The following is a 21,761-nucleotide window of genomic DNA, read 5'->3' as shown; positions in this document are numbered from 1 at the left end:
TCCAACATCCCACACATTGCCTCTGACAATGCTCAAGTACAACATTGACCCTGGGCCACTGCAGCACAGCCAAGCATCCTAGTATATCCCCACAACTTCCCACAGCACCTTCCTAGCATCCAAGAGGCATTTTACAATTACACCTTCAGGCTGGAGAATAGAATAGTTAGGGCATACAGCCCTCAGCCCTACAGGGAGTGCACTGCAAACTGAAAACACTGGGGACCAACACAGCCTGGCTGCTGCTCCATCTTCCTGTGCACCACAGCCACCAGAAACAAGCCTCTTTGGCTGGAATACATTAACATGTATTGTTAATTCTGTAGGAGACATAAGCGCTGCTGAGAGCAGAGGTGTGGGATACCCGCTCGCATCACGTTGAATTGTGATGCCAGCGAGTTGCAAGTTCCTGTTCCAAAGCAGATCACCATCAGTGATATGGCATTTCAGACCCAATAAAACAAAGATGGACAACGTGTCCAAATACTTGTGGTGCCACAGAGACCAACTGCAAGCTAGACAAGTTTTCCTCACTGAGAACTCTGGAACCCCCTTGGCACCCCTCTGCTGAAATACGTTCTGCAAGAAGCGCACTAATTCAGTGTCCTTTCCAAAATCTATATGCACTTTGCCAGCTAAGTGAGAGATGGCTAGAGATACTGATCTGGATGGCACATAGCATCACAGTGTGTACAAATCCTGGAGATAAGTGGCCAAGGGATTCAAAACCGTAGAGGCTCTTGAAAGAGGATATTTAAATTACTTTCAATTTTATTTATGCAATGAAAGGTTTCTGTAACAACAGTTACTGGATGAACATATCCAGTAACAGGTACAGAGGGTGCAAAGCAATGTTTGATAGCAATCTGCCTTTCAGCAAGTCTTCAGAGCACAGGAGACAGGCAGATAATGAAAAAATCAAGTTTTCTCACTAATGTCACCCAAGCCTCAGTTTTAACAACAGGGCAGAAAGCCCATAATACTTAGTAAAAGTTTGGTCATGCTTGATTTTGAAGTAAATCTCTGGGTTTCCTCTGCAATTATTCTCCTACAGAAGGGGACTTACTCCTCCACTTTTCTTAGATACACTTGTACACAGTCAAGGTAAAGTTGTTTTTTCCAGAGGAATTTCTACCTACATAATACTCAGGACTGCAAGACTAAACACCCATTTTCTCCCTTCTCTTGAAGTTGCTGCAAGTTTAATTATTGTCCCTTTTGGTGCTGCCTTGAGAAATTCTAATATAAGAGGCACAGCAACTGTCAGAGCAGGACCTATTCCTGACCTTTTGACTTCTCGTGTTCAGTTACTTTTTGCTATCAGACAGGCTGGGAGAAACACTTTGTTAAAGCTTTCACACATGCATTGTTTGGGGGTAAAAAAGCGTTTTCAAAGTTCAGATTTTTTCCTCCAAATCTTATTTGGTCCAAGTCTCAAAGAAATTTTAATTGCAAAGAAAAATCTCAAAGTCTGCCTTAGGGCAGAGGGTTTTACAGCTGTAACAGTCTCACTCTGCAGCAATTCTTTTCCAAATACAGAATTTTCATGCCTGGTTGACATGAATACAATATTTTTAATTTGCCTTTACAAACAGGCTCTGAGAAGGGGTTGAAGCAAAGGCATCTTCATGTGTCCCTGAACACATACATGTTTCCCTCTGCCCAGGTCCAAGACCACCTTCAGACCAAGAAGGATCAGAAAGCCTGAGCTGCTCAGCACAGAGCAAGCCTGCAGGCTGGAGCGCTACCAGTCACACAGGCAGAGCAACTCACACCAGCAGCGGGTGTTTCCCTCCTGCTTCCCAGAGGGGAGGTCTCCCTGGCCTCACAAATCCCAAGTCAGCTCCAGAGGAAGAAGTCTCTGACACCCGAGTGACAGCACTGTACCTGCAGGAACTCACCTCTTCATCCCTCTCTGCTGATTTGATGCAGTGCTAAAGCCTGAGTGCCCAGCAACTCAGGGGACACCCATCAGTGGGCACAGCTGGACACACAGACACTGGCACAAACCAAAGCACCTGCAGCACAAACTCCTGCTGCCACCTCACTGAACCCACGCATCATGGGTGCTGGCATCCTTGACCCCATGGGAGAGACCAGGCTGATCCCGAGGGATGATTCCAGGGATTGCAGGGAGTATCTGTCCTGTGAGCCTGACAAACTGCCTGAAATGCTAGCAAAAAAATCAAAACAAAGCACTTGAGCTCAGATCTGACAGGCCACGGCTGGCCTGCCCATTGAACAGGAAGGCTGTACACTGCTAAGCACTGTGCATGCTAGGGCCCACCAAATCCTTCAGCAGAGAAAGGAAATGCAACATGTCTGTCCAGCTTCTCAAAGGCCCATGAACAGAATTCTTAACAGCCGCAGAAGAATCAGATTCTTCAACAGCTGCGGGGAGATTAAAAAAACAACAGGGGAGACACAAAAGAACAACCAACCAACAAAACAAACAAAAAAAAGCCCCACTGTCATAAGCTTAAACCTGCTATAAAAACACAAAAGGGAAAAAACAAGTAGTGACTGCAGTCATGACCTGGCAGAAAATTACAAGGGATCTCATGTAGGAAGCAAAATCCATAAATTACAGGAGATTACCTTAGCTGCAAGAAACTTCTAAAGGACTGGACTGAGCTAGAGGACTGGACAAAGAGGAACTGAAAGTCAGTGCCAAACTGGTGCTAGCACCCAGGTGAAGCTGAAAGAGAGCGCATGAAGGAGACCCTACCTCCAGCTGGGCAGGAGGACAAGGTGACTTTGCTGCTCCTCCGGTGCCTGCAAGCAGCAATAGACATTTGTCCTGGTCTGGGCCAGGATAGAGCTAATTTTCTGTTTTATAATTTTGTTTTCAGATAAGTCTTTTGTAAGTAACTATACTTGCTGAAATCAATAGCAAGTTTCTCAGTCAGTGCCTGCTTCTAGGACTGATAACACTCCATGTTTATAGTTACTGCTAGAGAATGTTCTAGCAGAACCAAGGCCGCTGCTCAGTTCCAAAGAACTTCTTGTGCTCTGGAAAGAGAAAAGGAGTAAAGAGGTCACACCTGCAAACCCTCCTTTAGGGAGGAGCGGACAAGATAAATGACTAAAATTGACCAAACAGAGTATTCCATCCCATACACGTCATACTCAGGATAAATTTGAGGGATCACGAAGGTCAACCCCCTTCCCTTCCTCCTCTTCTTTGCCTGTCCCTGTTTGCTTCGGCACCCTCGGAGGATTCCGTCCGTTCGTCTGCCTGTGGTCCTGATCAATGCCAGCCTGAGTCTGTGTGTTCCTGCCTCCAGCTCCTGACTGCTGCTGCCTCCAGGAGTCCAGATAGTCCAGCACTTTCCCAGGGCTGCCCTGCAGCCTCAGTGGTGATGTGAGAGTTATTGGGGCGAAGGGGGGAGAAACAAGGTATCATTTTTCCTGTATATTTGTACATATTTAGTAATTTTTTATCATTACTGTTCCATTAAAGCTGTGTAGTTTAGTTTCCAACCCATGAGTCTCTCTCCCTTATTCTCTCTCCGTTCTTTATCAGGGAGAGGAAGGGGATTAATGGAGAGCATCTGTCATTCAGGTAATTGCTGGGCCAGCATTAAAGCATGACAACATTGAGTCAGTCACCATGCTTCCTGCACACCCTTGCCCTAGGCTTGGCACCACTGGCAGAGAGAGCATCAGAGATCCTTTGCCCTCACAGGTCAAGGGTGAGCAATGCTGGTTTTGGGGAACATGCCCTTAGTCATCACAGCATCTCTGCCACAACTGCTGGGGTGGACATAGCTCCTCCAGATTTAGAGAGAAAGCTCTAGAGCTCAGAGCAGGTGTTTAATTTTAGGATCTGGATCTAGATCTTTATTTTTAGGATAGACACATATGAAAGTCATCCCCTTACAAATGCCCTGTACAGAGTCAATAGTTGCATTCCCAACAGCCCCACCATCTCATGAAGAGCCAGAAATTCTCCCATTCAGTAGGGCAGAGAAGCCCCAACAAGCCTTCACCACCAGAGCTCTGCAAGCAGAAAAAAAAGCTACAGACAGAAGAGGGCAGAACCCCTTTCCCTGGAGTGACCAGTCCCTCAGGAATCGGGCTGAGTCAGGTTGGGAACTCCTGGAGACAAGGACTCCCCTGGGCCCTTGTAGGGCGGAACAGCTGCAGTACAGCCAAAACTTCACCGCAGTGAAAAAACCAGAAGCTTTTAGCATCCTATCTAGTAGAATCAAATTTTTATATCCTTTCATGCCCAGTAAATTCTGTTCACTAAAAACAAGAAAAAAGGGAGTAAAAGCTTTAATAAATGCTGGAAAAGCAGGGTGCTCACACCAATTCTCAGCCCAGCATAGGTCCTGGATAGTCTAGGCAATAGTTTATTTTTCTCTCCAATATCATTTTCCCAGCTTGATCTCTACTGTCACAGTATAATGGTTTCACCCCATTAGCCTTGCTTAAAAAAGTGATCCCAGGACTGCGTGTGTTATTGCCTACATAAATCAGGAACCTTTGAATACAGAGTACCTTTAAATAAACAGCTGATGGAAGTGAAGTTCCGGGATCATTATTAATAGCTTTTCATTTCTGTGTCTGCTGTGCTGTGACATTCTTTCCCAGCAGAAAGCCTCCGCTTCCTATCCCTAGTACATCTGATCCCATGAGTCCTCCAGTCAGAATGAATGACTGTACCTTTCTGCTAATTGCAGAGCCCGTTCCACAAACCGAATACTAATATTAACTAGCAAGAAGAGGAGGGTTTGCAGAGTAGGAGTGATGGGACAGTTTGAAGAGAGGCACAGAAGCCCCACAGGGGTGAGTAGTGCTGGAGTGCTGGCCCTCTCATCTGCCCTTGAGGCAGGATCTGCCCTTCCTTTTCCAACACACACCAGTAAACTCTACACCAGGTTTGTGGTAGACAAGACCCTGCTCCAGCTCTGTCCTGTCTGCTCAGAGTGTGCCGTGTACTGGACAAACAGACCCAGGCTTCCCTGCCCTGCCAGCTCCATCACACATCCATACCTCCCACAAGCAGAAGTTTCTGCTGCTCCCTGCACTGCAAACAGTTCCTGGCTGAGTCCAAAGACCCTTGGAGAGGCAGCTGTCACAGCCATCAGTACTTACAAGTGCTGGTCAGATAATTTCCCTGGCCAGATCCAGTTTATTTTTCACTAGCACGCCTTGTCCAGGGAAGAATCACTTTCCTTCACCCTCAACTACTAGGGGCTCTCCCAAGAGCTGCAGGCAGGTGCAGAGCAGCCCAGAGCAAATGAGAGCTCTAAATGCCATGGGCAGATCTAAGGGCAGCCACAGCTAACACTGGAGAAGGGCAAACCGCACATTCACCTCTCCCAGGATCGTAAGTCTGGGACGGAACTAGACCCCTCATCAAGAAGCACCTTTGCCACCTGCTCTGGGAGCCCTCTGCCAGCACAGACATACAGGCACTCCTCATCTGGATTCCCAAAATCTTCATGCCTAGAACCTAGGCAGTTGCCAATGCTGCAGCTGTGTCAGCAATCTCATCCCTCGGGTCTGTGGCTCAGAAGAGGGACCAAGTTTCTCCTTGGTGTTCAGGCTCTCTGAGCCACTCTGCCCATAAAAAGGAGGAGATGGTCCTGCTGGTGGCCAGTCCCAGTACAGCCACTAACATAGGTACAAGCAAAAAGGCTCCACTGTGACCAGCAGTGCCCAGGAACAGGCTGGCATGGGCTTTATGGCCTCTTGCTCTTTCTGCCCTTGATTGCAAAGAGACAAGAATTGAAGGTCTTGCTGCTACACCCCACCACAGGCTCATTTTACTGATCTTGAGTTATGACACCACATACAGGTCGTGCTGAGCAAAGAGAATACACATGGTAAGCAATCTGCCAAAATCGCTTGTTGCTTCAGTGGCCTTTGCCGTGTTTAAATCAAAAGGGCTGCAGAGAGCAGCAAGCTCCAGAAACAGGTACAGCTTTTGGTTTTACTGCCTGCTGCTTGCTCTTTCCCAAATCCAGTTCTCAGCAAGGAGATTCAGGACACAAGCATCAATGCAGGTGTAACAAAAGGTTCACCTATGACAGAACAAAAGTGGAAACAAGCCTTAGAGAACTGGGGAGTGTGGCTGAACAAAGCTGAAAGGGGCCATTACAGACAGGATGTATGCTTTTTGGAGGACTTTAAGTGGAAAAAACTTTAAGTCCTCTGATTTCAGGGCCCTTCCCTAGCCTGAACCATTGATACAATGGACTATCACAGCAGACACATCCTTTTGACACATCAACAAGAACACTTTAAGTTTCTGGATATGATTCTGCAAGCGAGATACAGAAGTAGCTTTTCTTCTGCAAGAAACTCTGGACCAGCATCCACACAGGACCTTTAAGCCAAGGAAATGTAGTGGGCACCACATATGCAAAGCAAGACAGCCGCAGTGTGTCACGAGAGATGCTGATTTCCAGCCAACAGACTTCAGCATCCCATTGAAGCATCAGCTTTCAGAAGAGGCCAAATGTGCAAATTGCAGTTGAAAAGGAGAACATTTCTGAAGGCTCACAGCACGTGAACACAGCAGACTAGCACAGAATCTGCAAGTAGCTGTGCTTTAATGTCACTATCAAGCCAATGGCACAATGAGGAAGGGACAGAATAGGGGCTCTGGGAAGGCCACCCTGCTCAGCTCAAGTGATGAAGGGCGACTAATAAGGTTGCAGGGCTTTAGTGTAAAGCTGCACCAAACAAGATCAGCATCTTTACCTTTGACATTCCAGGATGAACACAGGACACAGTGTGAGGTTTTGTACAGGTCATATTTCACAATCAAGCCCTTTTCCTCTGCTGATCCTGGCAATGTGAGACTATGAGAATCTTCCCACTCCGGCACACAGGCTTTGAAGGGTCTTTCCAGATGTATGTGCATGACGTGGGGACCTTGGGGCCTTGTATGTAGGTTCTAATGTTATTATTATCAAAAGGAATAAAGAGGGACATGACAAAGTAAGAGGCAGCAAAGCAGCCCGGGGAACAAAGGCAGAAAGAGAGATTACAGTACCAACAGGGCAGAGAGAAAAGCAAATGGACAAAATGCATGTGAAAGAATAGAGCCAAGGAGAGATATGCCAACACGTGAGCGAGTAGGATGGTGCTGGAACACGTGCATATGTGTGCATCCAGGAGGGGGCAAGGAAAATCATGTGGGCAGGTATGGTCATTTGCAGCTCCAAGTCCTTCACACTGCAAGTTTGCAGCCTTGTACTGCTTGAGTGTGGGACCTCCCACAGAATGGCCCATGCACACACAGGACTCCTCTGACTTAATTCACTCCAACCAGCACACAGCCCAACAACCATTTGGTCCTGGTGACAGTGCAAGATCTTCACAACCAAAAAAATTGAAAGAATCTGGCTGAGTACCCTCACTGTTAAGTGCCCACCCCTTTCCCAAAGCAGTCCCATGCTTGAAAGTGGAAAAACTGGCAGTGCACATTTCCATACACATTTCCAGTTGCCCACAAGCATGACAATCATGCTAGAACTCATCCACATTGCCCCATAGTTCCTAGTGTGTGCCCAAGCAGGAACAGGTTCATCCAGATACCTCCACCCCCAGCAGCCAGATGCAAGTGTTGAAATCCCAGGCTGCACAGGCACCCCAGCTCCAGCCTTGCTGCGTTGTTCTCCTGCCACCACACCAGTTTCCAGGCCCCCGCCCCTCCTAACACCATAGGAGGCAAACACTGGACTGGCTGAAGTCAACTGGGAGTACGTCAAAGCTCCTTTACATCCTCTCCTCCAAATAATCACCCTCCCGAGGTTGCTGGGCTGGAATCAGCCTCTTGCAGAGCTTGGGCATCCAAAGCCAAACAGTGTCCAGCCAAAAAGCCGTTCTCGCCCCCATTGGACTCAGAGCTGCACATGTCTCTTGCCACCCACATGTCCCCCCAAACCTTGCACCTGAACATGGAGTCACTTTGACTCAAAAAGAGAGTAAGATGACACAGCTGCCCTGAGCAGGGGTGATACCAAACTTTGGAGAGGCTCAGGACTAAGTCAGACACAAGCACTGCATCTGTGTTGTCCTCAGCCTCCCATGGTGGGATGCACCAAAGGCATTAGCTCATGAGACAGCTTCCCTCATCTTGGTGTACAGATAGACCTTGCACACAAAAACATATAAAACATAAACTTATCAAATACTTCATACACCGCTAGAAAACGAGAAAGAAAAACTGTCATGCTATTTCTAAATATATTTGGGAGGCACCAGATAGCACAGTGACAGACTAGATATAAAACTGATACAGGTGAGTCCCAGTACCAACCTTTGATTGCTCTCAAGGGAAATGCACATGTTGTCTTGTGGAAGCCAGGACCAGATGTTGTGTCCTACCTCTGCCTAAGCTCAGCTCAGCGGTGGTTTAAAGAAAAGGCCTTCCAGCCTGGTGCTTCATGGTCCCTCCCTCTCTTTTCAATTTCAAAGCAGCTTTTCACAACCGGGACAGTGCTTGGCATAAGCAGCACAAACTCAGCTGTAGTACTTTCTGCACGCCCAGGCCAGCTTGAGTGTGCTTTTGCTATCAGACCCTCAGGAGCCAGTCCTCTAGGCAGGACTAAGGATGTCAGACCGCACAACGTCAGCTCCAGCTCACAAGCTCTGGTCTGCCTCAGCTAATCCAATGTCAAGTGCTGCACAAGACGAGGCCATAATTACACTGGCAGGGTCAGCCACCATCCCTGGTCACCTGTCCCAGCATGGCTCCCTCGCCCACTGCCCACACTGCCAGCAGACAAGGCACTGGCACCAACCTCTGCCGGGCTGGCCACAGGGCTTGGTCACATCCTGCACAGCCATCAGCAGCCGGGCCGAACAAAAGCCACCAAGGGGTCACCTGAGAGATGAACTTGGGTATTAAGGTGGAGAGGAGGGACTTGGGAAGGACATGGTCACTTCTCAGCCTCACTGAGCCACTGCCCAGTAGAGGATTCCGCTTCTAACTCCATCTCTCACAGCACCTTTCAAATTAATTCGCTAATTGCCACGTCAGGTTGCGCATACCAAAGGAGGATGCATGGCTCCCTCTGCCGGCCCTCCGCTCCGGAACCGGGCAGAGCCGGGCCGGGCCGGGCCCAGGCCCTGCTCCTCTCCCAGAGCCGGCCTGCTGCTGCCCGGGGCAGCGGGACTTGGGGCCAGGCCCAGCCCGGTCCTTGGGCAGAGCCAAGCACCCTGCATCCAGCCCGAGACCCGGCCCGGAGAGTCCCATCTCCTGCCCTGAGATGCAGGTGGGCCCTGTCCTCCAACAGCATTACTGGAGCGGTTCTATTTCAAAAAACATTATGTCACTGGGGAACAGCCTAGGAGGGTTGTAGCAAACAGGTGTTCAGCCAGCTTTTAAAAGTTCAGGCAGGGTGCAGTTTCTTAAGGACTCTGATGGTGCTCAGCTATTCCCAGCTAACAAATACAGAATGAAAATACAGAAGGATCCAGGGCCAAGTGTAACTCTAAAAGCAGCTGCAGGGGACAATGTCCTGCCTCAGGTTATCAAGCTTGCTTGCTCATCTTTGGTGTGTGCTCATCTCAAACTGCTCCCCTCTAGAAAGGGTTTCTGGGTGCTGGTAGTGGAGAGGAAGAAGTGCTCTAAGCTCAGGAGCCACTTTTAATGACAAGAATTACTGGAGAAATAGAATTTTGGGGATTTGGGATTCCAGTAAGCAGCTGCAGTCAGGAGCAGAAGGAGATAATCCCACTGTGACAGAGATGCAAGGAAGCAGGACTGGAGAAGGGCATCCCCAGGAACACACAGAAGCTACTGTTTTGCACAGGGCATCCCACACAGGGGGAAAACCAGCCATCCCACAGCAGAAAACAGAAGTGAGAGCAAGGGCCTGGCCCAGGGCTACCATGCTTTCTGTCCTGGGATGGCAAGACCATAAGGTTTCTAAGCCTTTGGAGAAGTCAAAGCTTTATTTGTCCTTCCTGACTGTGGCCCATGCAGGGACTCCAGTTCAGAGAAGCAGCCTGTGATCAGAAAGCCCATGCCCTGCAGCCCCCAAGTGACCTGTGAGTGAACACCCTGCAAGCAGAATCCAGGCTCTGCCAAGGAAGACAGCAGTGGGGCACTGAGGAGAGCAGACCCTGAACAGAGCCCTGGTGTAGAGGATGGTCCAGGATACCAAACTCCAGTGCCTCTTGGGTGGGCATAGGGCTACAAATCCTCCAAAACATGGGCCTGCCTGCACACATCTAAGTGCCAAACCATAGCAGTGGTCAAGAAAGAGGATGAAAAACAGATAGGTGCCACCAGCAGGGGCTGTGCTGAGTTTCCTGGTGCTGATGGGAACAAGGAACCCCTGGCTGCCCCCACAAGCCTGTGGCTGTAGTGCACAGTCAGAGCTACACACTGCAAGGTATTGGATACAGCTCATCTGCAAGAATACTGTCAGACCAGTATCAGAACCATATCACCCACTCCTGCTCTGACTCAGTTTTGTAAACTAAACCCCAGGGAAATGTAACATACCAATGCAGTGTTTAAATCCTGGGATTTGAGGCGCCATTTATTGCCCGAGATGTTTCTATGGTGACTCCCTTCACATCCCACCATCGGCTGCAGAAAGCTTCTGGCCACCAACAGCTTCAGGTGAGTTAAGGATCTCAAGATTTAAGTCACCTGCAGTTGTTAATGCCCCCAGCTCCATTTAATTACAAAAACATGAACCAAAACCACCTGAAGTGCCTACGGTGAGTGAGGCAATGTCAGCAGAGTGCTGAAGAAGACACCCACTTTTGCTACCCAGACATCACACTGTAGAACCAGCACATGTCATTCAGCAACCCTTCCCCAACAGGATAAGACAGAGCTACCTTCTCTCAGACACAGCACAAAATACAATAAAAGAAAGAAAAATTAAGGAGACAGAGCCAGACTAAAGGCTTGACTCTCTCTAAACAGGGCTGTTGTGAAGGCAAACACTGAAAATTACCATAATGTGCTGCATTGCTTTTATAGACTTTGCAAACAATAATGTTATGATTAAATGAAAAAGAAACTGTGAACAGGGAGGATAGGTCTCTGCAGTGGCTACCAGCAGGAACAGAGACCCCCTCCATACCTCTCTGAAGCAGCACCCAACCCACCAACTGGATGCCACTGCAAATACAGATGCATCACAGGGCTGAGCAGGTAATGGGCACCCAACTCATGTTAGGTGAATGGGTGAGTCCCAGTCCTAACCCTTAAGTGAGCTCCCCATACACCAAGTCTTTGCAGGAGGAGTGAAGGCTGATAGGCAGCGATGTGCTGCTGAAACCCAGCCACAAAGACCCAGTTTTTCTGCTGGGATGGAGCAGGAACTGTGGTTCACCAGCAACATGGCTGACAGGGACATGCAGGCATGACTTTTACAGATGCTGAAGCAGCCAAATCCAAGGGCAGAGCTGCACCCTCACCTGCAGCCCAGGACACAGCCACATGATGAAATCGCCCAAGGACAAGGTAAAATGAGGGGAGCTCTGCTAGCTGGAGAGCAAACAGCAAGTGAGTGCTAAGGGTGGGGGGAGGATGCTCTCAGGGCTACAAACAGGGTCTGAGATAAAGCTAGTTACATCCCTCCCCATCAGCCACCCTTCCCTGCAAAGAAATGCCATGGAATAATCTGGTGGCACAGACAAAAGAAATCCAGCAAACAGCCAGGATCTGTACACCATGACCACCTCCCATCTCAGGCAGGAATCTTGTTGGGACTCACACCCATCTAATCTTTAGATACAATTCTTCAAAAAAGCAGATCACTCAAAATGGCCTGTGCCTCAGGATATATATGGACTTATCTGCACAGAACTGGCATTGCTTGTAAACCCAAACACAGTTGCATAACCACGTGGTTTAAAGATAACGACACAAATTCATACATGATTGTATTCTTATGTACAAATACTCTTTAGCAACCTGATGTCAAAAGAACACAAGTATCACCACACTACTTCTTCACTCTGCTATTTTTCAAATACAGGCTTTCAGAATACAAAAATAATTATTTGAAAAATATGTAATTGTGCTTTGAAAGAATAGCATCAGATCAAATTCCATCTAAATCCCAGTTTTATTTCAAAGTAGCCATGAACAATCTAACAATTCTAACAAAATAAACTGTGGATTTCAAGCAAAGATTCATCCACAATATTTGCGATCAAATTTTACTACTGTGAGCCAGTGATTAGGAGCACAGAAGTAAAATTTGCTGGGAGAAAAGCCTGCAACTCAACATCATTTTTGAAGCACAAAAACCTAAAAAGCTGACCAGACAATATACAACAAACAGTAATTTATGACCCCATTCTGAGATTCCTTACACACAAGCAAGGAACTATGGATTTTTCAAACATGATATTGCATTTTAAAATAATGAAAATATCATATTATTTGATAGATAGTTAGGGAAAATGGGATTTTAAACTTATTTTTAACCCACTGATGCTTTTCTTATTTCTCCTTTTTTCTGGAAGCCTAATAGCTTCTTTTGAAATGGAGTTTTAAAACTGACCTTGTTTCAGTAGCCACTTCTCTGTCCTATGTATGAAATCACCATGTCATATTATGAAGTGTCAATGCACCAAAAAGCAAAAGGCTTTTTTTTTTTTTTTTTTTTTTGAAGGAACAAAGCTGGCTCTTTTTACCTATGAAATGGCACATACTTCTTCTTTCACAAGTCCACCAATTTCAGCATTATATGATTCAGCAACCAGTACTTCATACAGAGTGAAGCCTCACTTACTCTCACCCCCACCTCACTGGAGCAAAGCAGTGTATGCGATGCAAGAAGAATAGGTACAGAACCTGGGAGAGCTTATTCAGATTTTAGTGGGCTGTATCCTGTGCTGCACTCAACATTTTGAGGGATTTCATCAATGAGCAGCAGAACTCCCCTTTGGGAACACAGAGTATCAGCACAGGAAAACTCATTTCAGACTCATTTCCATTTACCCCAGCTATGTGATACCCAAAGCCAGAGAAGCAATTTATTTTCAGTATTTAAAAACCGAGGTACCAGGGATCATGATCTCCAACCCCAATAATTTTTTGTTGCAAATGCTCCTAATCCAGTGTGCTCATGAGAGAGGTGGAGACCACCCACCAGTCTCACGCAGCAAAACCTGGCAAAGCCTGGGCTCTGACTGAGCTGGGCACAAGGTTTAGAAGTACAGAGGCTGCAGGCTTGCACCAATTTTGAACATTAGGTACTCAAAGAGACAGAAACAGGTTCCAAAGAAACAGTTACCACCTAAGACTTCCTTGGTAGCATGCAAGTGTATGGTATTGGCTGTCCTTGCAACACATAGTATTTTAACAGCATAGTGCCAGCCACAGAAGGCACACCTCCCCATTTTTTTCCTCAGGCCATGAAATCAAGCTCTGGACAAACAGGGCTTAGACCTCCCAGGTTCAAGTTTCCTTGAGATGCACTGCACTGTCTTGTGAAGTTATGCCTGAACTCCTCTCCTTGCTGCTATCTACGCTATGATGTAACTGGTCTTGTTCATACATAAAATGCGGTTGGAAGACAACACAGATCTCCCTAGATTATAAGGGATGTTACAACTGTCAGAAACCAAACAAAAAGAGAAAAGAGGCATCTACTGCATCCCTCCTTCCCCTGCCAGCACAGCAAGAGACTGCAAGAGCCTGCTGACAGAGGATGTGCTCCCAGGACACTAAACAAGATGCACTTGACATGGCAACTCTGGGTCTGGACAAGCTACTGTAGGTAGGCAAGCATGAGGAGCAGATGTGTCTGCAGTACTTGCTCCCAGAAGACCTGTGTACAGCCATTCGGGAACCGCATTTTAAATGGAAAAAGTGCTAGTTTTAGCAGTTATTTTTAATTTGTTGTTAGAAAAACGTGGCTCTATAGGGAGAGATGCTACCCTGCCTGCTAAAAGGACTTGAGCAGGACTCTTCAGGCATCTCAGCTGCATGTTCACATACATTCCCAAGAAAAGCTCACGTGGTAACCAGCACGAAGGGCTCTGGTCACAGTAAGAAAAATGGGTAGCTCTCAGGTAGGAAGGAGCACAAATAGGATGTTTGAAGACAGCACCGCTATAAAAAAGAGCTGCAGCTCTTCAAGCACCCGAACACTTTAATTGACGGGTATGTTGAAACCCTGCTACTGTCAGAGCCGGTGCTGGAGCCCTGGGTACCACACGCTAAGCACCCTGGCAGCGATATCCAAGAGGCACAAAATCTCCGGCTCCACCTGCTCCCTGAAGCGACACGACGCTCCCGCTCCGCCACAAATTCCGGGGCAGCCCGAGGTGCCGGCGATCCTGGCCGCAGCTCCCGGTCCCGGGGCAGGGCCAAGCCCGCACTCACCTGCGGGGAGCGCCCGTCGCGGCCCCGCCGAGCGGCGGCAAAGTTTGCCGCGCGGCGAGGGACAGAGAAGTTGGGTTCCTCCGCGGTAGCCGCACCGAGCCGAACCCCACCGAGCCGAGCCCAGCCCGGCCCAGCCCCGCCGCCCGCTCCGGCTCTTACCTGGGGTGGCGGTCGCGGCGCTCTCCTCCCCGTGCGGGGCTCTCGGCCTCCCGCGGCATCCTGCGCGGCACGCGGTGCGGAGCGGAGAGCCCCGGCAGCGGCAGGGAGACGGTGGCAGCCCGAACGCGGAGGAGCGGAGAGCCGCGGCAGCCAGCGCTGAGCGGGCGACAGCCCCCAGAGCAGCAGAGGTTCCGGCTGCTGCCAGCGGGCGGGCCGGGCGTGAGGCGGGGCGCGGGGCTGTGGCTGCATGTGCGGCCGGGGCCGCCTGCCTCCCCCTCGTTTCCTTCCCTCCCTGCCTTCCCTCGTTCCCCGCCAGCCCTGCCCAGCCCAGCCTCTGCTGGAGACTCTGAGAATGCAGCGCTGGGTCTCCGCCCGGGACTGGTCCCGGGCAACTGGCCCTAGGGACCTCCCCTGAGGGCCGCTCCGTTCTGCTCCGCGCCTGGGGCTCCAAGGGTACTGCTCCAAGGGTACCCTGCTGCTCCATCTGTCCTGTGCCTTGCAAAAGGCAAACAAATTCTTCACCAACATGGACTAAAAAGCAGTAGTAACCCAGAATCCGGTTATCCACAGGTCTGGTGTTTCCTGCATAGGCAGGTGGCCTGCAGGTCAGGGAGGAGGGGGTGGGAAGTAAGAGTGGTTTATAACCACAGCATGAATCCAAGTGTGACTCCTCCTGTCCAGGCCCAAAACACAAGCAAGAGCACCGATCCAGCAGGCTCAGACAGCTCTGCTCTCCACCTTTGTGCTGGCTGGCACAAGGTTTCACATCCTCATAGTACTGCATGACTCCCACACTCAAAGGCAAATGAGACCCTGAAGAAGACTTAGGAAATGCTCCATACCAGCTTCTCCAGACACGGAAGCATCTAGAAATGTCCTCAATCTCAGTGTGAGAGCAAGAAGCCTCCCAGCTGCAAGCATTGCTGCCAAAGTAGTTCCCACTTGTGCCTGATGCCCTTGTTGGGAAAGGAGCAAAGCCTGGAGCACAGCTGTTCCATAGCAAGCACTGTCTGCAAATAGAGACACTGTTCAATGCCAGCCTAACCCTAGGACAGCTGCTGGGCTCTTGTGCCAATATTGACACAGGCACTTGGAACACCCAGATCCTTTCTTTAGGACAGCCAACAGGCTGCCTCTCACAGACTGGTGACAGTGCAGATGAGGATGAGCCCACCTGACAGAAAACATTCAGTAAACTGGTGTGATACTGAGTGGAGGTGGCTCCAGCACTTGTCTGTAGTTGCAGTAGCCTTTTCCCATCTGTTTTTGGAAGACCCCCTTACCCTGGAGCCAGAGAAGGTTTGTCTCTCCTGCCACAACCCTTTCCCCCATTTCACAGCTGCTCCATGCCTGACTAGTTGAAGATGTCCCTACTTACTGTGGGGGGGGGTTGACTGGGTGACATTTAAAGGTCTCTTCCAAGCCAAACTATTCTGTGATTCCATGGCTCTACTCTTGTGCTGCTGCCCTGCAGAGCGCTGCTACGGCGAGCCAGACCTGCTCCTGCTCCCAGACCATCCCCCAAGAGCAGTGTAACGAGGCACATTAGGACAGTCCTTCCATGACACCTGAAATCAGCAACACTGTAGGGCAGCCCAGGTCACACAGTAGCACAGGCTGGGAGCCACCCCATGCACTGTGGGGAAAAGATGGCAGAGGATGCAAAGCAGGGGAACGAGGACCACCTGTGACATGATCACTCCATTGTGAGGAGCAGCCTCCACATCTCCAACCCACAGCCTCTCTCAGAAGTCACTATGTCACTTTGATGTCGTATCTTCTGTTCTCTTTGACAGAGGATGGATGGGTTATCCTTTGACTTTATCTCCATGGGAATTTAGTCCCTATCGGACTTCTTCTTTCCTCCTATTCCCATCATTGCTTTATCTCAGCATTCAAATAGCTCTTTCATATTTCTTAGCTCTTCTCTACCTGCAGCACTCTTCCCTTTTTCTGTTACACTTTCCTCATCTCACTGGGCCCCTTTGCTTTGTTCTCTCCCTATCTTTTTCTTGACATTAGTCACTTGTTCCTTTTCTTGTTGTGATTTGTCTCCTATGCTCTGTACCTTCCACTCATCTTTTCTCCTTATCTTTTTTTTTTTTTTGCTGCTTCCTCTTCTCTTTCCTAGCCTTTTCACTCCCTCCCCCCCCCTCCTCTGTGTGCCTTTGTAAGAAGTTGAAAGTTAGAAGCTTTTCCAACTTGATCCTGAGAAGTCTTCCCTGGTGCTTTCATCTCCACAACACATTTGTAAAACTGCTCAGACTGAAGAGCCATGACACGAACAACTAAAGAAATACCTGAAAAAATCAGGACTCCCAGCATGGGATGGAGATTTGGCTTCTCCAAGAAAATCTCCCTGGTTCAGTGTTCTCTCTCCACAATTCCTATTAACTGTTTACCAAGATTTCCTCTTGTGGGCCCCATCCTTCTCTCTGGTGAGTTCAGTGCTGGCAGGGGTGTACACCGGGGTGCTCTAGAGCTTCCCATCACCTCTTGCCAAAAAAGAAGCCATGACCAACCTGCACTCCCTCCCCTCTTGCTGGCAGCTCATGCCAGCCTGTCGTTCCTGCTGTATCATAAACTGCTAGCCAGAGGAAGGAGTTGATCACACCAGGAAAGATGTTCTGGCTTTTTTCCATTCTTGCTCCCTGCTCCTCCTTCATGCAAAGATGGAAGAGACCTGGGAAACTCTCCCAGCTGATGTGTCACCAGCCCCTCTCAGCTGCTCAGGATTCTTTCTTAGCACTTTCTCACGTGTTCTGTGCAGGGTCCAGCATTGTATGCGGTGGCACAGCTGCAGACAATGACTTCAGGAAAATTCAGGAAAGTACTTTCAAGCCACTGCTTTCTTAGTGCTTCTAAGCAGCCTGTGCTTCATTCATGTGTGAGCACGGAGGTATTTTTGGTCTCACCTGTGACCAGTAGCAGGCAATTCCAGAGTTACCAGTACAGATCTGTACATGTGTCACATGGAGCAAAGTGCTGTCTGCTTACTGGAAATTTTTTGCTGAGAAGCCCTTGAATCCTGCCTATTCTCAGAATTCTATGAGAGATTAATCTTGCTAAATCCTCCTACTTCTTCCCTATTGGAGAAACAAATTCAGCACAGAACAAGCTCTGTGACTCACCTCTGTTGGCAGAGCCAGCTCCCATTAATCTAACTCCCTGTCTAATGTCTGCATTTGGTTGGCAGGCAATCTGTCTTTAGTTCAGCTCTCTGTCCAGGGCCCAGCTCCACTGTAAGTTAGAACCTTTTGCTGGGTGCCCTGCAGGACTTCTCCCTGGTGGGACAGGGGCAGACTGCAGCCCACTGTCTAGGATGACAGCAGGGGACCAAATCTGGGGTGGCTGGGTGGCTTGCATGGCAAAGCAATATCTGGCTGCAGTGTCAGCTGGGCTCAGCATCATCATTTTCTTTTTCTGACCTCACCTCACCTCAGCAGAACAGAGATTCACATACCTCAGTCTCAGTCTTGATTGGGTGTGGGATTCAGTCAGCTGTTCTCCAAGTTCACCCTGAAAGGAGCTGAACACTGCGTGTTAGGACTGGTCAGGATGCCACGAAGGATGCATGGAAGCAAGTTCTCCTGCCAGACTCTGCAGAGGGACCCTGGGTGGTCACATTTGGTCCTGCTGTGCTTAACAGCCACCTCTTGTAAGCTGAACGTCCTTGCCTCACACTGAGTGTCTCCTGGGGGTTGAAATGTGGGATGTCACATTACACACTGACTGCCTCTTGCCTTTTCCTGGATACTGCTTTGGTGCAGGTCTAGAAAGACAAACCCCATAGGCTGGTTGGACCACATGGCTTTCTTCATATTCCATGGTTATGAAGAGGCCTCTGCATCCCATAAAAGCCCTGGCACCGTGATTCCTGCTGGAGGTGGAGGCAAGAGCTGAAGGCAGTGAGTCTGTGCCCACACAAGTCCTGCAGAGTTAGGGACACTCCCTTAGTATAGGTGCCCATGCAAAGCTGGAGCTGACACAACATGGTAGTGAGGGGCACAGCCCAATGCTGCCCTAAGTTCGCTGGGCACACATGGGCCAAAACCTCTAGTCTATTGCCCAGACCCATTTCTCACATGCCACACCACTTATTCCTTCCTGCCAAGCAGCCCTGCCTTGCTGAAGCTCTTTGGTGTTGCTCCAAGTCTTTTCTTGGGAGCATTTCTACTGTCCTACACATTTAGGTACTGCCTGTCACCAGAGCCTGGCAGCTTCCCCATCTTCATTCTCCCCAAGTACTGTTTCATTTGCAGACTCAATGGTGTCAGCCTTGTGATTGGATTCCAATGCCTTTATGAATAATTTGTTGAGTAATTATAAAGCAAATATTTAATTGAACATCATGTAAAATTGCTTCTGCCTCTGAGCACTGAACCACAGGTTTGGGATAGTGTGTCATGTGACTTCACATTAGGCCCCAGGAGCCTCAAGAAGAAGCCACCAACAAACTGTCCCAGCCCTTCCCCAGCAGCCCGTGCCTGCATGCAGACAGCTGAGCCTGCGGAGGGGAGTGTGAGGGGATGGCTCTGCACCGGCCTGGGACTGCTACAGATGCACTAGATGCACAATTGCAGTGCAGCTCCCTTCCCTTTGGAGTGTGTCCTCAGGCACAAGCAGGAAAATTTAACTGAGCAGCAGAATGAACCAGGAGGAGCATTCCCTCGGTGCAGCCAGTGCTATGCTGGAAGAACCCAGCATGAAGTCCACCATTGTGAAAACATCTTTGTGACAAGTTGTTGGCAGCCAGGTTCCAGCACAAGGACAGATGCAAAGACACTGGCTTTCCTTCTCTCCATTCCATCTCCTTCCAGAGTAAGACTGGAGTATGCAGATGTGAAACTTGGACTGCAGCTGACTCTTTAAGGGAGGGAATACTTTTGTTCTCTAGCCATGTCTCAACAACATAGGGCACCACTCTGAACTAGTAACAAGAACTTTAGCACTGGGGTGCCCATGCTGACAGAGGCTTCCTGGGGCATACCAGGGCCAGTAGTCTGTGCAGACACGCTCTGTGCACCATGGCATCGCCTGCAGGCTCACCTTGAAGAGTTTGAATGGAGGCGGTCTGGACACACCTCAGATTGGCCATAGCATTGCCTCTGTAGGGAAAAACATCTATGTCAGCAAAACCAACAGAACTGGACGAAATCCTAATTTACCATGGTCTGTAAAAGAGGCTGAAATGTCTATTTCCAGTGAAGCAAATTTAAAATTGAAAGAGGAAAATGGTGTATTGAAGAGATCAGAAGCTCCTTTCCAAGTGTACCTCTGGTCCAGGTAATTGCTAACTAACCTGAAGAGGCTCTTGAAATCGACCTAATGCAGCAGATTCTGCTGCTTTGAGTGACTCCAAGGGTGGGGACAGGTGTGTGAATGCAGCACCCTCAGGTGAGAATCTGGCAGGACAAGACAGGTTGCTGTGCAATTTGTGGTTAGTAAGGAAAAATGCAAAGTGTGAGGCCAGGGAGGGCTGCAGAAGAAGGCAACAGTGGCCGGTTTGGTGCTCCGCCCCACACACATCCCTAAGCCTAGCCAGAGTATGTACAGCTGGAAGAAAGGAACTGGTTTGCTGTTTGAGGCTGGAAACTTACGGGGCATGCCTGCCTGCAGTACCTGTGCTGAAACAATAGAAGAGAGGATGGGAAGTCTGCTCAGAGGAGCTCAGCAGCTGAGGCACTGGATCTGGGCCACGAGGTGGGAGCTGGAGTCTGTACTCCAGTGCTGAAAGGGTGCAGAAATGCAACATACCCTACTGACAGGAGCACAGGGTTATTAGTTTTTCTATACAGACCGCAGTAAACACCAGCTCCCATGGAAACCTGGGGATATCCCATTCCCCAACAGCAGTGTCTCACCTCGCAGCTCAGCTTTGGCAGCCCCTTTGCTCAGCTCTTCCTTTCATGGTTATAGATGAAGCAGCACAGCTTACCCTTTGGCTCCCAGCCACATGCTCCCTGCTGCCAGATCACCCCAGGACCAGGTCCATTAGCTGTTGCCTCTGGCAGCTCCCCTTGCTTCCCAACTCTTGCTGCTTTTCATTCACAGGTGTTAATGGTTTCTTTCAAGATGCACCTTTCTGCTTCCTCTGCAGTCCAGGCATTTCTTTAATAAACAGTATTTGTGCTGGCTCAGTGATGTCTATTTGGCTTTGAGCTTTTATCTTCACTGCAGGTTGTGCCCAGCATGAAATGCTGCCACTCAGCCTATGAAAATTAATGGTTGGGGTAGGGCAAAATCTGTGAGATGCTCTCACTAGCCAAAGGTCCACCAGAGCAATGGCTATGGCTGCAGTGTTTACAAACACACATTCTGCATCACCTTTTGCAGGCTTCTACAAGGACATGGTTTAGGACCACACTGTCTGTAACTTGGGAGTTTTCTAGGAAATACTCTGACTTTCTGTAGGTGCTTTGTATCCATTGCCAGTGATGGGATGGTGGTCCTCTGGATGGGAAGAAGAGTCCTCTTGATCAGCAGACTTCTGCTGTTGCAGCTTCTGGCTTTTGTACATACACTTGCCTTTCCTTCTATGCTGCATACAGAATTTCTCAGATTAGTCTGTGTTCACCACTGACACAGATAGCTCCAGGGTTTTACTGCAGGTCTTCAATTCTGTCACATATTGATCAACTGTTTTGCTTGCATGAGAAGGATAGGAAATGTTAATACAATTCATTGTTTTGTGGGCCACACAGGCACATTTTGTCATGTTTACATTTTTCTCTTATACATTCCTTTTCTCCTCCCACCCAAGGCACAGAGCTTTCCTGTTAGTTCTTCTTTCATCTGCACTAATTGCTGTTAAGTGGACCTCAAAATACCTGATGGTTTCCACTCTCTACTGCATCCCAGCAGGGAAGGATTTTATGCTGGGCCCTGTGACATATTTGTTAGTTCTTTTAAGATCTCCTGGAAACCACTGAAGTTCATACTTAAATTGTCAAAGCCATCTTCCAAAGAGAAGTATTTATGCAAGGAAAAGATTGCCTCCTTTGTGGCTGCTGCTAAGCCAGCCCTGACAAAAGTGACCTGACTTTCTGAACAGTGAATCACAAGGGGGTAAAAATAATTTCCCAGAGTATTTTTCTGTGGCTATTGTCCTGAGAACTAGCAACACTTGATATTGTGTAAGCACCGACCATAGAGGCCACTGATGGCAATACATGTCCCTGGGATGTGGCACATCTAACCTCCTCCCCAAGCCGGGGGAGTTCAATTCATCTTTAGAGTCAGGCAGTGCTGTGCTCTGCACTCAGCAAAGATG

General features: G+C 48.8%; 1 protein-coding gene across 3 annotated transcripts in view; it reads right to left on the bottom strand.

The window, feature by feature from the left end:
* CDH22 (cadherin 22) overlaps positions 1-14,868 on the bottom strand; it is a 61,864-nt gene extending 46,996 nt beyond the window's left edge. The window contains exon 1 of one of the 3 annotated variants that reach the window (XM_071759739.1): positions 14,489-14,868. The gene's annotated coding sequence lies outside the window, so the exon portion shown is untranslated. Of the gene's footprint in view, positions 1-6,717; positions 6,909-14,488 lie in introns of those variants that run through there. The other 2 variants (XM_071759736.1, XM_071759738.1) reach the window with 2 other exon arrangements.
* Between the last annotated feature and the right edge of the window lie 6,893 nt (positions 14,869-21,761).

The sequence above is a fragment of the Heliangelus exortis genome, chromosome 16 (genome assembly GCF_036169615.1).
Source record: "Heliangelus exortis chromosome 16, bHelExo1.hap1, whole genome shotgun sequence".
Classification (NCBI taxonomy): Eukaryota; Metazoa; Chordata; class Aves; order Apodiformes; family Trochilidae; genus Heliangelus; species Heliangelus exortis.
The sequence above is the reverse complement of the archived record's forward strand: the minus strand, read 5'-3'. Positions and strand labels throughout refer to the sequence as shown.